This window comes from Camelus bactrianus, chromosome 4, assembly GCF_048773025.1.
Source record: "Camelus bactrianus isolate YW-2024 breed Bactrian camel chromosome 4, ASM4877302v1, whole genome shotgun sequence".
Classification (NCBI taxonomy): domain Eukaryota; kingdom Metazoa; phylum Chordata; class Mammalia; order Artiodactyla; family Camelidae; genus Camelus; species Camelus bactrianus.
Window position 1 is genome coordinate 24,990,515 of NC_133542.1, and position 16,968 is coordinate 25,007,482.

The window sequence follows — 16,968 nt, forward strand, 5'->3', positions numbered from 1 at the left end:
TCTCAGTACCAGTGTACGTGCGTTCCAATTTCTCTACATCCTTACCGACACTTGTTATTACCACTTTTAAAACAATGGCCATTCTAATGAGCATTCGGTGTTCATCTCTCTGTAGTTTTGGCTTGCGTTTCCCTAATAATTAGTGATGTTGAGCATCTTTTCATGTGCTTTGGATTGTTTGTACACCTTCTTTGGAGAAATGCTTATTCATCTTTGATTGTCTTGTGTTGCATTTTGCTGTCGTCGTTCAGGTTTAGGAGTCCCTGTGTATGTGGGCACTAATCCCCATCTGATACACAGTTTACGGTATTTGCTTCCATTCTGTGGGTTGCCTCTTTGCCTTGTTGATAGTCTTCTCTGCATACCAGTTTTGCGCTTTGATGAAGTCCCGTGTGTCTGTTTCGTCTTTAGTTGCCTGTGCTTTTGGTGTCGTGTGCAAGAAATTATTGTCAGGACCAATGATGTAATGAAGCCTTCCCCTTATGTTTTCTTCTAAGAGTTGCATAGTTTCAGCTCCTCAATTTAGGTCTTTGGTCCATTTGAATTAATTTTGGTGTATGGTGTTAGATAAGGGTCCAACTTCATCCTTTTGCATGTAGATATCCAGTTTTCTCCAGATCCATTTGTTAAAATGACTGTTCTCTTTTTCAGGATTGGTTTGTCTATTTGGGGTCCCTTGAGATTCCATACAAATTTTAGAATTGGATTTTTCTGTTTCTGCAAAAACATCCTTGGGATTGTGATAGGGATTGTATTGACTGTGTAGGGTGCTTAGAGCAGCGCTGACATCTAACAACATTGAGCTTCCAACCAGTGAACAGTGATGCCTTTCCCTTTGTGTCTTCTTCAGTTTCTTCCAGCATCGTTTTACAATTTTCATTTTACAAGTCTTTCAACACTCAAGTAAATTCCTAAGTATGTTGTTCTTCCTGATGCTATTGTAAATGGAATTGAGAAGGGCATTTTAGTCAGCTTGAAGAGAGACTTTAACACTAATGGAAGCTTTGTGTTACTAAGATGTCATGAAATAAGTGGCACATTGGAAATATAATTCAGATCCTCTGTTTTCAAGTCCAGCTCGTTGTCTGTTACCTCTTAGCACTGAAGCCTGAAATATTCTTAATTTTATATACAAGAATGTGGTACTTGAAATATTAGTCATAAGCATCATGAGGACACTGATGATGTAAAGTGCTCCGTAATTTTATCAGTTTGCTACAAAGAAACTTTATGAGAGAATTCAAATAATTACTAGACATAGTCAAAGTGTGGAAGCAGAGTTCAAACAGAATAAATGACCTAGTCAAGTTTATTCTGTAATTTTGAAACCAGAACAAATTAAGAAGCTTAACAAATTAACTTTGTGAATGAACTCTAAGGCAGCATCTCAAAATGAAGGCAGAATTTGAAAGCCAAAGTCCAGGCTTTCTAAGTTGAAAGCATGATGTGTCTACTGAGAAAACCCAAATGGTTTCTGAGGGGTACAGTCAGGTATTATTGCATTCCTGGTTTGAGATTTTTATTAATTATTGCTGGAATGTGAACAATTAATGCTCCTGCAAGTTTGAAAGAACACTACAATACAATTAATTTTATTTTTCTCAATACTGAAAGTAGTAATATGCAGCTCACTATAGCATATTAGAAGTAAAAATCATTAGTACCTTTGAGAACCTATTAGTGACTAATGAAATGTGTTTTACCAGTTATCCTTTCTGTAAAAAGAATATTAATTGTGATCTATGAAATTTTCAAATATTTTTGTAACTGATCATGTGCCATGTTTTAAATCATTTGGGGAGAGTTTTTCTTAGTAAAGCTGGTTGGAAATTAAAATCATCCAAATTTTTGAATAGTAATATGGCAATGAGTCAAGAGCCCCCATAAAATTCACAGAATATGACTAATAATCTGTAAAATGAAAAATTTAGAAATAATAGTGATTTAATGAATTGTCCTTTGAAAGAAACATACTGACTTCTTTTTTTATAAAAGCAAGAGTTGGAAACTCAAATTTTGAAATAGATTATTATGCTATTATTAAAAACAGTGCTGCTGAAAAAAAAAACTGACAGGGTTAATTGCTACAAGTAAAATTCAAGTAAAAAAGAATAAAACGGTATATAAGCAGGTTATCCTATTTTGTGAAATTAGCTAAAGCAAACACACCGTGTACTATGTACCCACAGAGGAACACACACCGGAGGGGACAGAGTTGAGGGAAACATTCAGAAATATAAATGCTGAGTAGCCTTGCATATTAGGATTACAGGTCACAATAATTTTTAAAATAAGTTTCCACGTTTTAGAAATTTATTTTAAAAAGCACATCTTATGTGAAGATCTAAATTTTTTACGTTCTTTTTATAAGTGAATGCTTTATGTTTAACAGTAAATCATTCACATTTTGTATTAGAAAATAAAATCTTGTCACATATTATGTGTAGTCACCTTTAGAAGTTTTCACCATAAATGAATACAGTGTATATTTTAAAACTAAGGACACATTTTCTAACAATGTAAAACATAATAAGGCAAAAATGTAACCCCTTTCCCCCAGCTAATTATTTCTGTTCTACCTGAGTGTTTTTCCTTAAGGTTAGTTTTCTACATTGGCAGTGCCTGTGTTCATACTTTTTCCCTAAAAATATAACTTTTAAGAGATGAGCAGGCATTGTGCTCTTATTTTTCATATCAAATACTCTTGGTGAGAGTTAATAATCCACCGACTGTGGTTTCTCTCTGTAGAGGACGTGTTGGGATTTCCCTGAAGGACGTTAACAGTGGTCCCATGATTCAATATTTTTACCTTGAGGTTTCCGTACCATCCACGCAGAGTGGAACTTCTGAATATTTAGTAAGAAAAACTGATCAGCTGCAAACTGAAGTAAGCTTTTTCTTCTTTTCCCTAAATAGCTTTTTAAAGGTTTTATTTTTTTTTTTATAACTGATTATCTTTCCTCATGTCATATTCAAATTTAGAACCAATTTGAGAAGAAAGGATTTCAGGCACTCCTGTGTACGGGGAGAGAGGAGATAGAAGAGAGATTAATTAGAAACAGTGAACTGATTCCTTAAAAAAAATTGGAGTCCTTTCTTAGATATTGTTGAATGAGGCAGGCCCCAATGAGACGGAGTCTGCTACTCCAAAGGCAAACAGAAAATGGAATACTGAAGAAATGATCACATGATGGAATTCTGAATTCACTTCCATCCTTTAACTTTCAGAGTACGTGTCTGAAATGTTGTCATTGTGCTCAGACCAAAACACTTGACGAAGTCCTGGCGTGTGAGAGCTGGACAGGAGCTCTGGCGCCTGTGCTTTTCTTTTAGATGTGGAAGCTGAGGTTCCAGAAAGTGAAGTAACCTGCGTTCTTTAGCACTAGCATTCTAAAGGAAAAAAAAAAAAAGTTGTATTTACAACTTAACTGTGAAGTTTAAATCTAGATTAGCTATTTATACACATGGTCATCGTTGTCCCCAAGCAATTATATCTTCCTTGATGCAACTGAGATACAGACACTTACAGCAACACTCAGTCATTCACAGCTGAGCCCTCACTTGGCGTCCAGCTGAGAGGCAAAGCGTAAAGGACGGCCTGCGCTTGGGAAGAGAAGCGCTAGTCTGAGCAGCTCCTGAGAGAACAGATACGCAAACTGACACTTGGTCAAACCACACGTACGAAATAGAGCTCTGACCCGCAGTCGGCAGCAACTGATATTAACAGCTGTGGACTGCAAATAGGAGTTCGGGATTTGTAGATATTAACTACTACATATAAAATAGATAAACAACAAGGTCCTACTGTATAGCATAGGGAACTATCTTTAATACCTTGTATTGGCCCAGAGTGAAAAAGAATATGAAAAGGAAACTGTATGCATGTATGTATAAAAGAATCACTATGCTGTACACATTATAAATCGACTGTACTTACATTTAAAAAGTATTTAGAGTTAATAAAGTTGTATTCACCCCAAAAATAGTCAGGACTTAGCCCATAATTACTCGCTTTCCTAATTTTTTTTTGGCCTTTTTCCCATTTAGGACTAACCAGAGAAAGCCACAGAAGCTCTTCTACCCAACTGCACAGGATGTCCACTCTGGTGAGTGCACCTGCAGCTCGCCCATGCTGGCAACCTCCCTTCAGAGCATAACTAAATCCTTCCCCTTTTCCACCATAAAGCTTTTACGCTACCCTGCCTGCATTTGAGTCTCTCCCATATGCAAACAGCGGTGGCTGACTCCCTTGCTATGGTAAGCTCTGAATAAGTAGCTTCTGCCCGTTCTCAGTTGGGCGGTCTTTTTAATTTCCACCATCTACTTAAATAATCATATAGTTGATTGTTCACTTCCAACCACTGGTGAGAGTAAAGAAAATGCTATTAGTAGTAACTCTGGTGTACTAGATGTAATCTAGGGGTTTCTGGACAAATTTGGATGATTGATTTGATGCGAGGAAAATAACCAGGAATAGGGAGCAAATGCCCCTTATGCTTGACGAGGTGGGATTAGGCACGAAAGAAGATGAAGTATCAGGTTTTGAAGAGTGGGGAAGTTTGAGGCTTGCCAAGGAGACACCTGCTTTATCTGGAGCCAGCTCTGCGTGTGGACTTTTTTTTACTTGGCATTCTTGTGTGTGCCTCCTGCCCACACGTGTGCCTTCGCTCCTCTCTGCTCTGCCAAAGCTCATTATTTCTGGCCCAAGTCGCTTCCTCTCCAGGTCTCTCCTTGCTCTTTTTCACCTGCTCTGCAGCTTCTCAGTTCTTGCCTTCCCGCAACTCCCCAGCCCTCCTTTCCTTAGAGTCATTATCTATACTTTAAAAACAATTGGCTGTTTTTATTGAATAAAATTAGCTAATCCATCATGAAAGTAAAATCTAGTTGTATTAACTATTTTCTTAGCAAGACTAACTTGTTTACAACCGTAAATATTTGCAGTTACGTTTTGGAAGATATGAAGTTGGTAGAGTCCAGTCAAATAACAAAAGTGACGGAAAGGTGAAGAGAGAAATGAAGAAGATTTATATCTAGTGTGTGTGCGCGCGTGTGTGTGTGCGTGTGCGTGTTAAAATTGGCCACTCTTCTGCATCGTGAACTCATGGTCAAGGTATATTTCTATTGTTTCGCTGTATTTTGTTTTCCGTAATTCTTTTAGACTATCGTGAAGCAAGAAATAGGTATTTGTGCTCTTACCACATAATTATGTGAACCTTCTCCCATCCCTTGTGATAGTAAAACACTGGCTCTGCATTATTGCTGCCTATAGTATGTGTTTGTCTTAATGAGAAGATGATTACATTCTAACTGGCTCATTCCTATGAACTTCTCTGCAGCTTTCTTCAGTGCAAAGGGCATCAGCACATCCTGACATTCTCATTAGTTAAGGGCTGAGGTTTCCAAAAGCATTGGACTCAGCAAGAGGAATTTCCAGGGTTTAGCTTTTCCAGAAATAACTCCTCTTAATTAATCATTGTATAACACAGCAATAAAATGTGGGGAAAAGGGGACGTGTCAATAATTAAGCAGAATAGGGCCACATGGTGGTTTAGTTGAACCACGGTCAGGTTTTAGTCTAACTCATCAAGATTTTTGGTTTACTTTACCCCTTGTATAAACAAGAAGTATTTACCCCTTCAAGACATTGCAGGATATTCAGAACAATTTATCAAGCACTGCCTATAAGCTGGCTAGCACCCAATAGCAACTCCATATTTTGTACCTGTTTAGTATATCAAAATGTCAACAACTCTATAGGAAATATATTAAAGTCAATCTTCAAATAATTCCCTTCTATAGTAACAGTTATTAAGTTAAAAAGAACTTGTCTTCATGAATTTTCTTGTTTGTCCACATAACATAAAATTTGAAGCTATAGTTGGATTATGAATGGACTAACTAAAGGGAAGTTGTTTTCTCACTGTTACCATGCAGTACTGGAATAAAGGAAAAATTAACGTCTCACGGCCATTTTTTTTTTCCCCTCGGTGCTTTTGTAGCATTTTTAAGGGCCTAGTTACGCAAGGCCCAGCGTACAGGCAGGATAATTCCTGCTTAACAAGAGAATGGCTGATTCACCCTAAACATGATAGTAAAATACAAAAGGACAGTCCCTGTCAGTATTTGTCCTGACACACATGTATTCATCATTGCCATTCTACTGCAAAGATCTAAACCCTGACATATTTCTACTGCAGAAAATCTTGAGCAGTACAAATAATATCTAATCCTTTATTATGTTACTAGACTATATAGAAATCTGCAAGATTCTGTCCCAGGTTCTTAAATACTGCAAAAATGCCATTTCTGTATCTAGAACCAAGCATATCATAAAAGAAATCTCACTATTAAGTCAACATTTTCCATTTTTTTCCCGCTTTATGGACCTTATGAAATAGTTACAAAATTTTTTTTAAAAACTTTAGAAATTACAGGTTAGAGAATATACCAGATGCCAGATTTTATTGCCTTCTATAGCCTGGCACAGCTCCCACAGTGTGGGAGCCTCTGTGGTCAATACCTAACATGTTTGGGACCAGCTTCCGTTCCAAATCATACCATGAGTAAATCACATTAACTTTTCAAAACTGTTCAGTGTATTCAAGGTCAGGAACCCATGGTGTTTATTGCCTGATACCCCATGGTCGGGCACACTGCCAGGCATGCAGTCAGTGTGTGGTCTGAGAGCTGAATGGGAATTCAGCACGTCATGACTTATCTCCCACTCAGTGTCCCACACTCCAGGGAGATGTAAAATTCTGTAATATGATTTTGGAGGATCCTGGCAGGTCTCTAAATGGACTCAGACTACATTTATTTTGTGAAATAAGTAATACTGATTTTTAATAAAATATATGACCTTTCTTCACTAATGTATCTGAGATCTTTTAAGATTTTCATCCTCAAAAGAGACAGTATACTTCAAGGAGATATTAGATTCAGCCTGTTTCAAAAAGGAACCCTTGCCCTCATAGATATCCTTATGACCTTGAGTCCATGCATAGACTTTTCAGAGCATGTAATTTGATAAATCTTTGTTTATGCTATTTATTTATTTATTGGTATACATAGCTTAAAAAAGCTTCTGAAAATATGTAGCCTTTTGTAGAGGTTGGAAGCTGCATATTTTGTTCCTTAGAGCAAGAAATGAAAAAAGGGTATTGCTGAAAAGCAGAGCTTTTAAAAAAATGAAATTACTTTTTTCACTGATTTTATTTTATAATCCAGGGTTGTTTTTTTAAAAAAAGGTGTGCACACATAGATCATTCTATCAAAAACATATAGAAGTAATTGTATTTCTTACAAAAGTTAAGTAGAAATACTATTTACTTATTGGCATAAGGAATGAAAAAAATATAGCTTAAAGGCAGTATTTAAAAAACTGAAATCACTCTCCACTCATTTTATGTTACAGCTCAGAGTGAAGAAAATACATAAGATGTACATGTGTAGGTTATTCTATGAAATAAATTATATGTGTGTGTATATATATATGTGTGTGTGTGTGTGTGTGTGTGTGTGTATATATATATATATATATATATATATATAATTTAATTTATTTTACATTTTGTCCAAATATACAGTTGATTTTTAAAAATCTATTTTACCTGTGCTTTGCAGGAACCTCTTCAGGTTAAGCAGAAGAGACTTTGGGGAAATGAGGCCCCCTGGCCTTCCCTCTGAAGGGAGGAGGTTGGAGAGGGAAAGGCAATGTAGAAGCCTGATTTTTAGAAATGAACATTAGAGCAGAAGCTGAATAAAGTCTTAAATTGCCATCCCCAAAGGATCCTGAGACTAGAAAACAGGTATCATTTCTACGGTATTTCTTAAACTTTTTCACTTACCTATATTTGCTACTTTTGCTCATTCTTGACTGTTTAGTAGAAAAAAAAGATAGTAAAAATTTTTCTAAATGATTTAATAATTGGAATGACAGAAATCTTTCATTCAGCCAGACACCAGTCAAGAATAAGGAAGCACCACCAGGCAGTAGTTCTCAAACAGCCATGCAAATGTAATCTATGGGTTTTTGTGTATGTTTCTGTTACAATTATAGTTCTTAATATATTGTCATGTGATTACAGTCACTCCAATATGCCTTTGTGCTTTTGGTCCGCAGTGAAGCACAATTGTAGCAATGTACTATATTCAGATGACTAAAGGAAGTATGCGAGTAAAATTATAGGTGAATGATGCCTTTATACTAAGGAAGGCAATTTATTGTGTTGTAACATTCAATTATCTTTTGACTAAATTGAATAAAGAAAAATGTGAGAGAATTAGGCAGTCACACACTATATTACTTATGGGAAAGCTGAACTCAAAACTATTACGTGTCATCAAAACCAGTTCCATTTTTCTCACTGTTTGGGGTGAATTGCCCCCTTAGGAAGATTCAGTCACTGAGGACTGTCTCTTATTTCTGAAGTACTTCTCACTTGTTCCTTTCCATCTTTCATATCACTGTCAACACATGCTGGTGGTGTGGCTCTCTGCTTCAACTGGTCGACCTCAGTAACCTCCTTACACTGTCTACATTGATTCTCCCTTTCACCTGCAGGCTGGTCTTCACACTCCAGAAAGAGTGATTTTTACAAAACAGAAAAATCTTTACATGATCCCACAGTAAAGAACCCTCAATAGCTTTTCAGTGCTTTAAAGATAAACACCAGGAAACTGAAGATGGTCTCTCATGCCCTTATGAGCCTGATCTTGAACTTCTCCTCCAGCCTCATTCCTATCAAGGCACAAATCTTTATCACCAATAGCAACCTTCCTTCTAGTGCTCAAACATGACTGTACACATCCTTGTCATAATAATCTTCCTAAATTCTCTATGTATGATTTACTTGATACATCTTTTAGCTGTAGTAGCAAACCTGTTTCCTCAGTCAAGTCCCTATTATGGTGTGTTATGATACAATGTATTTTCTCTTCACAATATTTATCAAAGTTTATAATTAGACAGTTCCTATAATTGTTGATTACGGACTGTTCCACCCCAGTAAAATGTGAGCTCTAAGACATCATACGGCATGGATGCTTAAGCTCACCATTTTATCCCTGGAGAGCAGCAGAGGGTCTGAAACAAACCTCGTCAATGAAAGAACTGACTCTGTAACCAAATTAATTTTGTAAACTTGAATTTTCTTTATTTATAGTTTGCATTTAATTTACATATTTGTTTTAATTTTACCACTTTCAATGATTTATAAAGTTGTTTTAGTTTGCCTTACATATAAAAGGGGCAATATGATTATACCAATATAATAAATTTAAATTATTTTCTTGGAGTTGAGTATACTACTGAAGTTCTCGGAAAGATTGATTAATTTTATACATAGTAGATGCAAACTACTATGTATAAAATAGATAAACAACAGTGATACATTGTACAGCACAGGGAAATACAGCCATTATTTTGTAATAACTTTAAATGGAATATAATGCTATGAAAATGTTGAATTACTATGCTGTACGTCTAAAACTAATACAATTGTAAATCAACTGTATTTCAATTAAGAAATAAATCGTTAAAACTTAAAAAAGATTTATTGAATAGAAAGAAAACACTTTAAACACCACTTAGATGGTATTAGGTACCAAAAATGAGGGAAACAAGCTGGGTTCCCGTTCCCTGTATAAAATGGTAAGAGTGTAGGGAATTGGTTACTCCTCAGAGAGACTGGTGGCCAATTAGATTCACATTGTTTCTGAAAAATAATTTAAGTTTCCATGATCTCCTATTGCCTTGGTGTTTTTTAACTGAAAAAGAAGGGAATTATTTATTGAAAATTTTAAAAATTGGGGTATAAAATTCTCATTGTTTCACTATCAGAAATTTGTAATGATGCTCTGAAACAGAAGGTCAATGACAGATAAAATGTCAGGAGAAACTGAAAAAAAGACAAACTTCGGGAAGTGATTTGAAGTGTCCGTGCTCGGTTTCTTCGCCTTTTGTTTTGTCTTGTTTGAGTCTGTCAATTCTGAAACAGACTGCTTGTAATTAGGCCACACTTCACAGGTCAAGGGTACAATCCTCTGCAAGACAGACTTCACCTCAGACACCAGGTAAAAGTGTCGGGGTACTTAAGCCACTCTCCAGTCTGCTCTCAGGGTCTCCCACTACCTGTATGGGTTCAGTAATTCACTGGAAAAACTCAACACAGGAAACTGTTATACTTAATACTACAGTTTTAAAAAGTATTTGTTTTTTAGAGCAGTTTCAAGTTCACAGTAAAATTGAATGCAAGGCATGGAGATTTCCTGTATACTCCCTACTCCACATGTGCAAAACCTCCCCACTTGAAATCCCACTCCAGGGTGGTACATTTGTTAGAACCGATGAAGCTACATGATACAACATCGCTTAAAACGCATGCTTAGCATTAGGGTTCACTCCTGATAGTGTCCCTTCTATGGCTTTTGAAAAATGTATAATGACATTTATCTACCATGACAGTATTATACAGAGTAATTTCACTGCCCTAAAAATTCTCTGTTCTCTACCCGTTTGTGTCTCCCTCTCTGCTCACCTCTGGCAACCACTGACCCTTTTTCTTTTCCTTTTTTTTTTTTTTTTTTTTTGAGAAATTAGAGCTTTACTGTAAGAATGAGAGGAAGGTACAGAGATTGCCCATATGACCCTGCCCCAACATGTAGAGTCTCCCCCCTTATCAACATCACTCACCAAAATAGTAAATTTTTTTTATTTACCAAGAAAAACCTAATTTGATGCATCATAACCACCCAACGTCCACAGTTTACCTTAGGGTTCACTCCAGGTGTGGTACACTCAGAAAGCTTAGACAAATATTCAGTGATACGTATTCATCACTACAGTATCATGCAGAGTATTTTCGCTATTCTAAAATGCTTCACTTTTCCACATATCATCCCTCACTCCCCAGTGACCTCTGGCAAACACTGATCTTTCTACTGTCTTCATAGTTTTGCCTTTTCCAGAAAGTCATTGAGTTGGAATCATGTAAGTATGTAGCTTTTCAGAGGTTGGTGTCTTTCACTTTGTAACACACATTTAAGTTTCTTCCGTATCTTTTCATGTCTTGATTTCTTTTTTGCACTGAGTAATTTTCCATTATCTGGATATACCACAATTTGCCCATTCACTTACTGAAAGACATCTCAGTTGTTTGCAAGCTTTGGCAAATATGAATAAAGCTACTGTAAACACCGTGTGCAAGTTTTTGTATGGACATGTTTTCAGCTCCTCTGGGTAAATTTTGAGGTCAGTTGATGAATTGTATGATAAAAGTATGTTTACTTTTGTAAGAAACTGCCAAAGTGTCTTCCAAAGTGGAAATACATTGCAGTCCCACCATCAGACTAGTAAGTACTTCTACCTGGTACTAAATACTCCCACTAAGGTCAGTTAGCCTTTACTACAGGCAAAAAAAAAAAAAAAAAAAAAAAAAATTGCTGTTATAAGGAATATACAATTGGAGAGTGTGGTACCGTACAATCAGCAAATGGTAAGTGTTAAAGAAATCAAAAGTTAATGTTATTTACAGACTGTCGACTCTATGCGGCAAGACAAGAAGAGTGTACTTTACATATATTGTTTCATTGATGTTTTACCGTAACACAATTGAGTAGTTGCTATCAATCCTGTTTTAGAGGTGTGGGGCAAGAACCTCAAACAGGTAACTTGTCCAGAAGTTACTGAGCTTGGAAGTGGTGGGGCTGAGGCTGGAACCCGGGCGCATCTGCCCTGTTTCTCGTCACGGTGCAGAACTGCCTCTCTGAGGACTGGACAGAAGGGCAGGAGACAGACAGGCAAGCAAGCTATCATTAGAAGGTGGTCAGAGCTGTGCTTAATTGTGAAAAACAGTCCTGTGATAATGGGGTGCTTTTCCCTTCAAATCAGAATTTGAGGACGGAATATAGCCAGTATTCTGGAATCAACCCAGTAAAAGCATTGTTTGTTTTTGCTAAGCCATTTCCTTGTGATCCTGGCTAAGTAAGCTGCTTTCCCCTTTTTGTGCTTCTGCTTTATCTTGTAAAACATGTATGTATGTAGTTAATGGCATCTGTTTATATGCAAAGTGGTTTTTTTTTCCCCTTTGGTAGAACAAAGATGTTTTATGAGTAGGAGCAGTAGTCAGACTCTGGAAGTAAGTACCACATAATTCTATTTTTTAGTTCTCAGTCTCAGTATTGACTTTGATACCACCGTGTTTTTCCTTTATAGCATCACACTTTGACTTTGCTATGTCTTTTTTTCCCTCCTGACACTCACGTAGAGATTCGTTCATAGGGAACTGGCCCTGAAGGTGACAGCTCTTCGTTGGACCTCAGTGGCTTAGGCTCCACGTGCCACTTCTTCTCTGTCTTTAAAGTTTTTTTTTTTTTTCAGTGCTGTAGCTGGGAGCACTGTGTTGACACAACTCAGTCTTATACAGAAGAGAGTAAAAGGTCAGTGTTCTAATGTTCTCATCTGTAGGCAAAAGAAAATATTTGGGATATTTTACTTATAATTTTAAAAAGACTCTTCTGTGGAGAAAGATGATTTGTAGGCTGAAAAGCCATTTGACAATTAAAGGGGCAGAAGTGTCTTTAATATGAGTCTAACAGAAAAGGGAGAAAAATGTGAAAGCATGCTAAAACTCTCTTCTAGGGATTTAGAACGCATCTTTCTATTTCCTTCAGTTTTATTTAATTGTATGTTTTACTTCCCTAGTGTTCTGCTTCATCCTTCCAGAGGCCGTTGTGCAGAATACTGACAGTTTCCGCAAGAGGCAGTCATCGCAGTAAACACATACATTATGTGGAGGAGGCTGCGTCTCTCCAAGGGAAATGGAGTCGGTGTATTGAGTCTCTAACCTTCAGATCCTGAGTCTGAATGTATCTATGTTTCCAATGCAGTCGTCGACATGTGCTGGCTATTTCTTGGTGAGTAGGCCAGCAAATTCACCATGCCACTCCTTGAGACTCTTTTTCTTCCTCTCAGGCTTTCCCAGGGTATAAGCTGCGTCAGTTAACACTGGGTGCCATGCCGATGCTAGGAGTCGTAGTAAAGAAATCAGCTTGCTGCAGTCATTAGTTAAGGACTTCAGAAGTGCCAAGACCCAGGAAACACGCGCATGCATCTGGACTGTGTGTCAGTATGTGCACTGATGTACTGCCTGTCTAATCCTCACAGCTCAGTGAAAAGGTGGTGTTATCTCCACAGAACAGATGGGAAACTGAGGCCTGTAAATGCAGAGTAACTTGCCCAAGGCAACACGGGAAATAGAGAAGATGGATTTGAATGCAGGGAGTCCGGTCCTATAGCCTATTCTGGTAGAGAGTTTCTGAAGGTTCATTAACTTTTGGTATTTGTCCAGTTTGGGCGCCTTTACTCTCTGGTGACGTTGTCGGAGTGGAGTCCTCGTTAGCAGGTGCTCGCGGTGGTCCTCCCATTCCCTTTTCGCCTCCATTGCTTGCTGTGTCTCATTAATTTCTGACTCTAAGTGTCTCCCAAATTTGTCCCATCTTCCCCATCACACCTACTGCTGCCTCAGTGCAGGCATCTTTGGAACATAACAGCAGCCTCCTCGTGTCTTCCCTTTCTCCATTTTCAGTATCACCCCCACCCCCTGATTATCCACACTGACAGTAAAGTGAATGTTTTTTTTACAATGAGTCAGTTTCTGGTGTACAGCACAATGTCCCAGTCATGCGTATACATACATATATTCGTTTTCATAATCTTTTTCATGAAAGGTTTTACAAGAGATTGAATATAGTTCCCTGTGCTCTACAGAGGAAAGTTTTTATTACTTATTTTTATATATAATGGCTAACATTTGCCAATGTCAAACGTCCAAATTTCTCCCTTCCCACCCCCTCTTTCCCCCATAACCATAAGATTGTTGACTGCGTGAAACCAAGCTTATCATGTCCTTCCCAGGATTAAATGTAAAATAGTATCTATCATATGCATATATCACATGTTACTTACCCATTCAGCAGTTGATAGACATTTGGGTCATTTCTACATTCTGGCTGTTAGGAATAGGGTTGTTATGAACATTCATGTGAAAGGTTTTGTGTGGACACACGTTTTCATTTCTCCTGGATGCATACCTAGGAGTGGAGTTGGTGGGTCCCATGTTTTTTTGAGGAACGTCCGAGCTGTTTTCCAACGCAGCTGTCCCAAGTAACGTTTCACAGCAGCAAAGCAGCGATGTATAAGGGTTCAAATCACCCCACGTTCTTGTTGCCAACATGTTATTTTTCTTTTTCTTTCTTTCCTTTTTTGACACTAGCCAATGAAACTAACACTAATAGATATAAAGTTTTGTAAAGATTTGCATTTACACGATGGCTAAAGATGTTGAGCATCTTTTTCGGTGCTTTTTGGCCATTTGTGTATCTTCTTTGGAGAAATGTCTATTCAGATCTCATTTTTTAAACTTTGTTATTTTTTAATTTGAGTTATATGAGTTCTTTCTATATTTTAGATACAAGTCCCCTATCAGATATAGGACTTGCAAATATTCTTTCCTTGCGTAGAACTGTCTTTTCCCTTTCTTGATGGTATCTTCTGAAGCATAAAAGTTTGTAATTTTGATGAGTTTTTCTGTTGTCGTCGTATTGTAAACTGCTCAACCAAAGATTGTAAGGATTTACCCCTAAATATTCGTCTAAGAATTGTATAGTTTTAAACAAGGACATTTATTTAGCCCTGTGAGCTATCTGGAGTTACTTTGGGGTGTCTGCTGTGAGGAGGGGGTCCAGCCTCATTCTGCTGCTGCAGCTGTCCAGCTGTTCCAGCACTATTTATTTGTTTGAAAGACTCATTTTCCCTCCTGAGTTATCTTGTTACCTTGATTACTATAGCTTTGTAGTAAGGTGGGACCCTCCCGATTTTGTTCTTCTGTTGAAAGATACTTTTAGATATTCTGGGTCCTTTGCATTTCCATATGAATTTTAGGATCTGCCAAACTTCTGAAAAAAATGCAGCTGTTATTTTGATGCAATCTTAATATTAAGTCATCTAACTCATAAATGTGGGATATCTTTCTTTTTTTCATTTTAAAATTTTATTTATGTATTTTACAATATCATATTTTTTACATTGACTTATAGTTGATGTACAGTATTATATGTTCCAGGTATCCAATATAGCAATTCACAATTTTTAAAGGTTACACTCCATTTGTAGTAGTTATGAAATATTGGCTATAGTCCCCATGGTGTACAACACATCCTTGTAGCTTATTTTATTTATACCTGATAGTTTGTACGTCTCAGTCCTTCACCTCCATCTTCCCCCTCCCCTCTCCCTCTTCCCACTGGTAACCACTATCCTCTTTCTTCTCTACATTTGTAAGACTGCTTCTTTTCTGTTACATTCACTAGTTTGTTGCATTTTTTTTTTTTTTAGATTCCACATGTAAGTGATACCTTATAGTATTTGTCTATGTCTGACTGACTTCACTTAGCATAATGCCCCCCATGTCCGTCCACGCTGTACACCAGAAACTAATACAACATTTTAAATCAACTGTTCTTCAATTAAGAAGCAAGCAACCAAGCAACCAACCCATTTAAAATGCGGACAAAAGAATTGAACAGACATTTTTCTAAAAGAGGAAATGCAGGTGGCCAACAGGAACATGAAAAGTTGCTCAGCATCAGGGCAGGGGAGTATATACATGCGGGTGGGGAGGGCTATGTGGGGACTCTGTATTTTCTGCTCAATTCTGCTGTGAACCTGAAACTGCTCTAAGGAAATAGTCTATTAAGAAAAAAAGTACACGGAAGTATTTTATTCTTTTTCATGCTATCATAAATAGACTTGTTTCCTTAGTACCATTTTCAGGTTATTTATTGCAAGGATATAGAAATATACTTGATTTTTGTGTAATGATTTTATATCCTGAACACTTCCTGAACTTATTGAATTATAATTACTTATATTTTTATAGTTAAATACATATGTTTTAACTAAATACTTCAATATTAGTATTAATTATAGTAGTTTTTAGTAGATTTCTTAGACTTTTTCTATATATACAATCATGTCCTCTGCAAACAGAGATAGGTTTCCTTCTTCCTTTCCAATTGGGCTGCATTTTAATTCTTTTTCTTGTATGATTGCCCTGGTTAGAACCACCAGTGTGATATTGAAAAAGAGTGACAAAAGGAAGCTCACTTTGTTGCTGACCTTAGGGGGCAGCTTACAGTGTTTCACCATTAGGTATGCTCCTAGCTGTGGGATGTTCATAGAGCCCATTTATCCAGGTGGGGGAATTTTTATCCTATTCCTAGTTTGTTGAGTGTTTTTTTTTGTCATGAAACAGTATTGGTTTTTGTCAAATGCTTTTTCCATATATATTGAGAGGATTATGAGTTTTGGGGGTTTTAGTCTATTGATATTGGTATGTTACAATGATTTTTATTATGTTAAACTGACTTGCACAATGATTTTTATTATGTTAAACTGACTTGCATTCCGGGGGTAAACCCCACTTGGACAAGGTGTAATTCTTTTGCTATATTTCTGAATTTGGCTCGGTATTACATTTGCTGAGAATGTTTGTGTCTATATTTATCAGGGATGCTGGTCTGTGGCTTTCTTGGGATGCCTTTGCCTCTTTGTACTTTTTTTTTTTTTTTGCAAGACTTCTGTAAATTTAAAACTAAATAAAAATTCTTTTTAAAAATCAATGGAGTAAAATTCTTAAAAAAAAAAAAAAAGTTGCTCAACGTCCCTAATAATATCAGGGAAATGCAAATCAAAATGACAATGAGGATCATGTCACACCTCTCAGAATGGCCGTCATCAGAAAGGACACAGATAACGACTGTTGGCGAGGATGCGGAGAAAAGGCAACCCTTGTACACTATTGGTGGGAATGTAAATTAGTGCCGCCACTATGGAATACAATATGAAGTTTTCTCAATAACCTAAAAATAGAACCACCATATGACCGAGCAGTTCCACTCTTGGGCATA

The 16,968-nt window shown here is 37.0% G+C and overlaps 1 long non-coding RNA gene across 2 annotated transcripts; it reads left to right on the forward strand.

Annotated features, from left to right (window-relative positions):
• The first annotated feature begins 3,512 nt into the window (after window positions 1-3,512).
• LOC141577448 (uncharacterized) lies at window positions 3,513-15,697 on the forward strand. Of its 2 annotated transcripts, none has more exons than XR_012506352.1 (5): window positions 3,513-4,106; window positions 7,624-7,808; window positions 12,380-12,438; window positions 12,704-12,915; window positions 15,395-15,697. It is a non-coding gene; the product is annotated as an uncharacterized LOC141577448 (long non-coding RNA). The 2 variants fall into 2 exon arrangements; XR_012506351.1 differs by having other exon boundaries at window positions 12,725-12,915.
• Window positions 15,698-16,968: the final 1,271 nt, after the last annotated feature.